Source organism: Gallus gallus, chromosome 22, assembly GCF_016699485.2.
Source record: "Gallus gallus isolate bGalGal1 chromosome 22, bGalGal1.mat.broiler.GRCg7b, whole genome shotgun sequence".
In the NCBI taxonomy this organism is placed as follows: Eukaryota; Metazoa; Chordata; class Aves; order Galliformes; family Phasianidae; genus Gallus; species Gallus gallus.
The window spans coordinates 1,074,587-1,084,135 of NC_052553.1; positions in this window are offsets into that span (position 1 = coordinate 1,074,587).

Sequence of the window (9,549 nt, forward strand, 5' to 3'; positions counted from 1 at the left end):
GTGTGGACAAATCATGTTATGTCTGCAGTCATGGATGCTTGTGGTACACTGCTTCCATTTTGCTCCATGTGCCAAGTGCAGAAGGTTTCTGGAAGGGCCATGAAGCAAATCTCCAAGGAATGGAGATTGTACTCTGTGGGGAAAACTTGAGTCTTAAAGTATGCTGGTAAAAATCTTGCTTCCTCAGCCTGGGAAAATGAAGGACAAGAACAGAGACAAATCTCTATATAGAATGGAGGCAGATATGTGGGGGGTGATAAGGGAGTGTTTTTCAGGCCAGCAAGTGAAGCTGGCAGAACAAGAACAACAGGCAAGAACCTTTTGCCAAATCTGCTATCTGGTCAATAGGTTTGGTCTGATGTACTCTGAGCTTTGAGAAGTCAGATGTACTGGGTAGGTGGGACCACTGAGAATCCAGGTGAGATGGCAGAAGAATGTTTATAGATGGGGATGAAACATTGGACCCCAGGCTTGAGTGCTCCATTCATTTCCATACCCCAGAGCTCAGAGGTTTGAGCTGATCACAATGCAAAACTAAATATCATTCATTCTCTTAATTTCCCAGGTCTGTGCTCCTACACATGGTGTTTCTATAACCCCTTAAACAAACAAAACCCCAATGAGTGGAATAATTCAGTTTGAAAGCACTTTGTGCAGGATTTGGTCCTGGTTTGCAGCAGTCAGACATAGGCACATGTATGGAGTTATTTTAGAGATGAATCTACATAAGACAGGTCCTGATTTAAGTCACTTTCCCCGAGACACAGCAGACCCAGGATCTGTCAGTCTGAGCCATGTGGTTATATCTTTAAATCTCTTCCTTCAACAGAAGATTTTTTTTTCCCCATATAGAAAACCCCACCCATATCTCTGCAGTATCTGCAGCGTGAATTAGGAAGTCCATGGGGACATCTAGGTCAGCATGAGCAGATCTGACATCAGCCTGCAGATTATGCCCACAATCAACAGTGCTGCAGTTGTTTTTCTTGCTTCTCTTTGCACTGAGAGATAATTATCCTCAAATGGCAATTCTAAGAAATGTTAAACTGCCTCTGGATGCTCTTGTCAAAATGCCATTCCCTGCATCAGAAGCACCTCCTATACCTTGTGTGTAGAGAATGTATATAATCCAATAATGTATATTTGCTAATGCAGTATTAACTGGGAGTCAGAACCATGGCAGAGAGATGTGAAAGGGAGGAAGCTGAAAGCTGATGATGGTGCAAAGAGGAAGAAGGGAACTGTTATTTGATAGTAAGAGCTCTCACAGCAGAACTGACGGCCAGACTCAGCTCGGTTGCATTGCTGTCTGATGAGATGTGCTCCATTGCCTTTGCTGAGCTGCTGCATCTGCTTCTATAAATGAATTTGTCCCAGACTGACAGATCTATGTAAAAATCCCTCTCCTGTGTTTGCTGTCAAGCAAGCACTGCCTATGTAACACCCCCCCCACCCCCATGTCTATGTATTAAGATCTAATTCTGAATTCTTCAATTTCCTGTGCTTTTTACAACCTCAGGGTCTGTCTCTTCCATCCTTGTGCTATTTTTGTAACATTCTAATTATACTGACCTTAAGAAATAGGAATAATTCCACTAGGATAAAACCAAACTCAAGTTCCCCGATTCTGAGCCCAGTTATACTTCAGCATAATTCAATGGAATTAACCTTAATTTACTACTTTATACCTTGGGACAAAACTTATCCCTAAGGATGTTAATAAAGCAGGTGGGAATAGAAGCATTCACTAGCAGCTTGCTTTGAAGTGAGGGGGGAACCTTAAAGATGTCTGTATTCCATACAGAATGGGAACTTGACTGTAGATCATCCAAAAATGAAGTGAGGCTGAGGTTGAAAGAGCCAGCTTATTGCTTAGCATAGCTGACAGGCTGAGATGGGGGGGGAAAGGAGGCTGGTCAGTGGAAATGCAGTTCATCTTTGAGGTCCAAGTCACACTTTCTATTAGAAGAAATTGTTTTATTTCCACTGGGAGCTTTAGGACAGTGTAAGTAGCATTTCCCTTCTAGTGCAAAACCATTATTTCTCAGTATGGAAGGTCTACAGATGTGCCAGTATTATACCCTCCCTCATGTCTCACCCAGTGAATGTGTCCCTTCACCAAGATGCTGATCCAGGCTGCATTCCCAGTGCCCTTGTGTGCTTGGGATGAGCCAATAACCCAGCACCTGAATACCTGAACGTGGGCCCAGTAAACAGGAGCATGCTCATGTACAGACTTCAGCCTGTGATAGAATGGTGTTATCTGCCTTATCTCTGTATTATCAATTATCTAGTAATGGTTGTCTCTTCCTGCTGATACATACAGATTAGTAGAGCCAGATTTAAGCTGCCATGCTGATAGTGGGATAAATAATGAATCAAAAACAGATGGGATGGCTTTTTCTTAACCAAAGGCCACTACTGGACATGGTACTTTTTTATCACCGGAGTGGTGGCATGCTTAGACTGCTGGCCAGAGGGGACTTTGTTTCCCTGCAGAGTCCCATTAGCTTCCTATGGGCATAGCGGTCTGTCTCTGAGGGCTCAGTGCAGGCTTTGTCTTCTGCTGGAGATAAAGGAATACTTTCTTTTATTATTTTCCTGAGTTGAACACCTTCCAACGCTTGAATGCGGTAAAAATGACATTTAGAGAACAAATTGGGGCATAATTCTGAGTTATGAAGTATATTGGCATAGAAAGCCGGAAAGCTGCGTGGATGGAGTTCAAAAGAAAAAGTCCCCCCTTAAACCCATAACCTTCCTGTTCTAGAAATACTAATAAGTTTCTCCACTTTATAACTGTGGTACACTGCATTTATTCTCATTTCTTTGTCTTCTGAAAATGCCAGTCGGGCATGACAAAGATATCAATGATCAGCTACAAAATCACATTAATGCCTTTTCTCCCTCTTTTTCTTTCTGATGATGGATCAGAAGGGGGAGGTAAGCAGAAACCTCAAGTGTGACTGTAAAAAGTTTTCTTTGCAATGCTTTGCCCACTATGTGCCAGTAATCAACAGAGAGGAGGAGTTCTCTCTGCCTTCCTTGTTACCGTCAAATTTACCTCTGGATCAGATAAGTGATCTGTGGCTTTGAGTTGGGCTAAATATGCCCTAAAAGGTCTTCTCTGTTCAAGTCCCAGGAGGGGACTTGAAGCCTGGCAGGCCAGTTGATGCTTCCTTGATAAGGGAACATCAATTTGTAGGGGCAAGAGACTAAACTATACTTTGTAAAGATGAGGTGCAGTAGGTACTGAAAACTGACATTTGAACGCATTTGCAAGTAGGACTCCTAGTTTGCATGTGTCCTGAGCATCCTTGGTACACAGGTGGGAATTAAGCAGCCATCTTTTCCCAGGATCCTGAAGGCTTATGTGCTTGACCTCCCTCTCTAGTTGGTATGAGGAATTATAACTCAGAGCTCAGCAAGCCAGCAGAGAGAAGAAAACTCACACCCAGAGCTGCTGTGGAGTTGAAACTGGATAATTTTTGAGGTCCATTCCAAGCCATTCTATGATTTCCAACACCACTCCCCACAAAGCAAAAGCAACCATAAAGCTTAGAAATAAAAAATATACAGAAGGAATCCCAAATTCTGTATGAACCTTAGTGTTGTCTTCCCAGGCTGTACTTCAGCTCCCAGTGGTTTAACTGTTTTTCTTCAAGAACTGTTGAATAGGAACTAGAGCAGTTTGATGTTAGAAATGGAGCCTGAAATCTGTGAGACTTTACTCTCTGGTGAAGAAATGAACAGTACTCATGGAATGTCACTTAAAAAGGCAAGCAGTGCAGGAGGTGGTTGGAATGTGCTCAGTTACAATCCAAAGGACAGTGTGATGTCCCAGACCCTGAGGATTGATATATAAATCTGGGAGGTGTGCCCAGTTGATGTAATGTGGTTATCTCTTCCATATTCCCAAGAGGCTGTGCTAATGCTCTCCAGGCAGACAAAGGAAATTGTGCTAAATGACAGCATCCAGCTGTGGCTGCTATTGCTTCAGTCATTCAAAAGTGCTTTTTTTTCCTGCAGCTCCCCATTACAACCAGAATGACTTTGAGCATGTGATTTATTTGCGTTTTTAGAGATGAGAATAACTCATTTTGGATCAAAATACCAAGCAGTAAGACTCCAGCTTTGCTCACGACTGTGCAAATGCAGTCCCTGCCCCCAGAGAACTGCAGGACTGAGCAGATAAAGGGGTTAAAGGTAAATGCAACCTAGCACACAAGGGTAGAGTCCAGGGCTTGCTGCTTTTGTTCAAGGCATCAGCAAAGACCCAACAATCTCAACTTGGCTGATTGTTTTGGAAGTGACATTAATTAGTGTTTACACTGAGCTTTGATTTCATCACCGCAGCACTTGTAACAAGTGTATTCTGCTGAAATAGCTGATGTCAAGCTTGGCCTCTGCGTTGTGGATTCAAGGGCAATATCAAATCATCTTAAAACAGTGCTGCCATCTCAGTTGCTTTGGATGCTATGTTGATGGCATGGCAAATGTGAGCCTTATTCATTTTTGAACTTGATATATTATCCATTTAAAAGTATGAGGCCAAGTTTAGAAAGTGATGGGGAAATGGTTCCATTGATGCTAAGATTTTGGATTCTCTGGGCTAGTATTCATGGTTTAGCAATTAGTAGAGCTTAATAAAATAAGATCTTAAGGATCTGGATCTATGAACATGATTCATGCATGCAATCATTGTTTTAATAGTATCTTTTAGATTGCAACCTGATAGATTAACTTCAATCTAGTCAAAATCAGAGATCAAAAAGAAACCTTATGTGGCAGGAAAAAAAACACTGTGAAGGGATGTAGTTGCAATTCATCAAGGCTAAATGACTGCTAGAACTTATACATTTTTCTCTGAAAAACAATGCTGCATCTGTTATGAAATGTTGGAGACGATCTGTAGAATATGAATTGGCAAGAACCACCATGCTGTAGCTAATATTCCTTGGCTATTAACAGATTAGCTGAGCTTATAACTCTTCTCCTTCTGGCTGACTTTCACATCTTTCTTCATCGGCACAGGCCTAGCTGCTCTCCCATTAGTTGGGCTTGGCTGGCATGACTCAATTATACCAATGCAGGGTGGTAGAGAGCCAAGCCCATGGCAGCCCATCTCCAGCAGCAAGCCATTGTGCTGTAGGATGCGTTTTGCTGAGCACTGACATTCAGCCTTTGCTGCAAGGATCGATGGAAGTCACTTGCAGAGAAAGTCAGGCTGCCTGGGTCTGGGTGTTCTTTCCAGACAAATATTGCCTCATTAAGGAAGTAAATGGTGATAACATCTTAAAACATCAGCCGGGGTTTGCCTTTGAATAAGATTAAGTCCTGACCTTCTTTTTTTTTCTGATAAGCTTGGAAAATATCCAGGAATGTGTTGAATTCCTTTGTGACCTGAGCAAGTTTATCTTTAGAGCACTGTAATGATGTACTGAATGAACACTTTCTCTCCGATGACTGCATGAGGATGTGACCTGCTACTTTTTGCAATCTTACATTTTCATATAGGGTCTTCCACTAGTCCTTCCTGGAGAGAAGGGAAGTCTGGGTAGTTCATGATGCAAGGTATTTTGTGAAACCACTGAGCTACTGCAGTTAATGAAGTTGGTTTATTTGGATGAGGACATGCTGTTGTGCATCTGTGTTTGTGTGCAGGGCAGCTGATGTGCTCAGGAGTCCAACACTGACACACAAACATCCAGCTCCTTGGTTGGTCTCAATGGGCAAAGCTCTGACTTTGACATAATGGTTGGAATTAGGTATCTTGGAGGTCCCTTTCAACCCAGCCATTTTTCCCCCTTGGAGGTCCCTTTCAACCCAGCCATTTTTCCCCCTTGGAGGTCCCTTTCAACCCAGCCATTTTTCCCCCTTGGAGGTCCCTTTCAACCCAGCCATTTTTCCCCCTTGGAGGTCCCTTTCAACCCAGCCATTTTTCCCCCTTGGAGGTCCCTTTCAACCCAGCCATTTTTCCCCCTTGGAGGTCCCTTCCAACCCAGCCATTCTACAGTTCTGTAATTGGAATAGGGAAAGAACTAGTGCTGAAAAAAGCTTGTGATGGACAGGAGGGACCCCAGTGATTGCAAATGAATTGATGCATAGGGAGCCCATAGGTGTTGCACGAACTGTACAGGGAAGAGTTCTCCCCTAAAGTGTTGGAAGATGAAAGCAGAGTGGAGGGGGGGGGAAATCTGTGTTTAGTTTAAGGAGATATTAGAAATGCTGTGCTGTCTTATGATGTGCTTGGTATAATTATTAATCGCATGATTAAGTGTTTGATGTTCTTCAGAGCCAAGTTATCAACATGTTCAACATTAATTTTGCTTGTACTGCTTTATGCAACTTTCATGCCCCATAAAATGCATGTTAAGTACTAGGGATGTTTAATAATAATGTTTTCACTAGGGCATGATTGTAAAAACTCCCTTAGGCTGAAAAAGGTGAAAAATAGCAATGGTTAAACTTAATTTGGCGGTTTGGGTGACAAAACAAGCCAGCTGCCATCTTAAAGGATCTTGAAACAATACAGGCAAATGGTGAAGGAGTTTTTATTTATGTTGTCAGTGGCCCAGATTTTAACTGGCATCTAAATCAAAGTAGTGATTGATTTCAGTTTTATTAGAATATGATGTAAATTATACTTATTATATATATAAGTATATATAATTAATAAAGTGAAAGGCTCCAGTAGGAATGAAAAACCGGATTCAATAGGAGCAGATCTTAGTTATCTGTTCTCTTGTGCCCTGCATTGCCTTTGATAGCAGGAGTAATTTCTCTGGCTACTTCAGGATGTGTATATTCATGCATGTACTTAGCATTGGCAGATGTTAAGTGGGTAACAAATGGATACAGCTTCCTTTAAACTGCTCATTCTCAAAATGAGATGAGGAAGATTCTCTGCTTGAGAATAACTGAGGAACATAGATGAAAGCTTAAAGCAATGTTGTTTCAGATTATTACTGCAATTTTATGGGCCAGTGGAAAGCAAAAAGTCTATCTCTCATACCCTGCTAGTTGGTATAGCAAATCAATAAATAACTAATGGCAGTCATTCTAACTTCATTGCTAATGGACTGTTGTCCTGTTAGATTTTCAATTTACTCACGTTTAATAACAAGACTAGAGGAAAAATGATCTTGTATGGTGGTTACCTCAGAACTTCCAGGAAATCTCAAATATAATTGAGAACTGTGTGAGTTAAATACTTCTAATGCAATCCAAACATCATCAAGAAGAACTGGAAAGAAGAGCTTGAACTCCATAACAGTGCTTTATGGCAGTAAAGTAATTCAGAACTACAAGCTGATCTTCCTTGAAGTCATGCAGAGGGCAATTGCTGGTGTGAGTGAAAATGGGAAATGGCCCTTAAGGTGACCAAGGAGGTATTAAAATGGAAAGTAAGTAAAATGAATTGCAGGTCTATATGCTGAAATGCATTTATTCTGTAGTTAGTTTGCTTTCATTTCTGGCTGTAACTTGTTTTTTTTTTCAGCATTACTATTGAGCAGCTTTTGTTCTAACATGCCTGTCCCTTTGTGTTGGATGGAATGGTTTCCTCATATGCTGTAGTTTACAAAGGCTTAGTATATTTACAGAGTAATGTTTTATAAATATCCCTGATGTATTTACTGCGTACTAAAATTAGCTGCAGAAGGAGAGCATTAATCAATGGATGCCTATGCCTGGTATTTTGCTGCCCATCTCTCTGAAGCAAAACCGTCTGTAAAGGCTGCAGGCCAATTCCCCTGAATGGAGCTGATGTTGTAGCTGCCTCACCTCCCATTTTCAATGTCTTGGTTTGTCGTAGAGGGAGAACTGCCTCAAAACCCACTCAGCTTAAACGTTTTCTGATGCTGAGACTTTTTGTTCTGTTCTTCCCCAGCTCTTAACTAGAAATGCTATGGAAAGTCATTTAACTTGTCCACATCTTCAAAATGTTACTCATCTCTGCAAAGAAAGCTTGTCTATTCCACTCTCTTCCATGTACTTTTGCACTTTAAAGGGAAGCTGTTCAATCTCTTAGGAAGGGGGGGAGAAAAAGCCAATGTAACAAAATTCACCATTGATATTTGCAGGCTTTCTGCCACCCTCATCAGTGAGGTCGCATCTGTTTATCCCAAGAGCTCAATTCATCTCTGAGCTTCAGTCTTCATTTTCCTTCCTAGCAGGGATGACTGTTGTTCCTGCTCTGCTGCTGACAAAGGGACTATTGTCTGCATAGCACAATGCAATGCCAAAGATAGCTGAGTTTGCTTTGAAAAAGGAACCTTACTGGTTGTGTGTAGTTTCTCCTGAATGATTGTTTCTGATACCCACTGTAACTCTCTTATAGCTTGATTTTTCTGCTTAGCACTGTAGTGGAGGTGTACTTGGAGCCCATACTAGTTAAACCTGTATCTTGGCTAGTGAAATACCCCTGCATTCACATTGATACAGACTTGGAGGTTGATATTCAGTTAGCAGATATAGTTGCATTTATAATGAAATCAGCGTACAAGAGAATTAAAGAGGGAGTGGTATGTGATTTCATTGGCTTGAACACGTTAACTCAGCTTTGCATGGCAACTTTAGCAAACTGCCAGATTGCTTACAAGCCAGAGAACTTCTATAGAATAACTTAATGTATTTGACAGTGTTGCAATATGCAATGATTTTGTTCCTGTAGCTGAGACTTTATCTTGCCACAGTGCCAGTGATTATTATTCATCTCTTCTCGTGCATAAGGCCAGACCTTCTGTCTAACACAGATCCCTGCAACCTTCAAGAGCTTGTCAAGAGTACCCAAAAGTAGGACAGAGCTGAGTGATGTCCTAGTGATGTGTTGCAACATTTGGTTTCAGTTTCCTGCCAGTCTAAATTGCAGTTCCAATGTATAAACATCTCTGTGCAGGCACAGTAGCAAAGTGTCACTGTTTAGTTTCATGCAAATAGTACTCCAAGCCCCCAGAAACTACTGTGCATGTCATCATTGGGGTGATTCTTGCATTAATTTGATTTCAAGACTAAAAATTCATGTGCCAGAGAGAATAACTCATTAGGTTTGTAGGCAGCTTTGACCTTGTTGGCTTGTCATTCATGGACTGGATGTCTATTAACTTCAGGTAGTTCTAGCTCAATAAATGAAGTTTATTACTCTGGCTCCTATTGATTTGGAGAACCTGAGTTGTGCAATGGCAAAGATTTTCCAAGTTTCTTGATGTGGCACATAGCAGTTGCCCTTCAGGTGATGTTCTCTTACAAGAATGCCTTTTATAATAGAGTATGACAGCATTAGTGTACTTAAAGCAAGTTATAACATTTACATAGCCATTATATTTTATTGCTTATAGGATGCAATCTAAAACTGCCTGCTTTTTCTCGATAAATAATTGAGAAAAAGTTTGGGTGCTGTTGAATGAGATAATCAGCAAAATGAGAAAATGAATGCTTGAATGCTTTCATCCTTTCTGTTGAGCTGAAGGGAAATGAGAGGTCCAGACCGCATTTCCTTATCCAGATCCTGCTTCAGACAAACTCTGTGCATGGGTGCAAACTGATGCT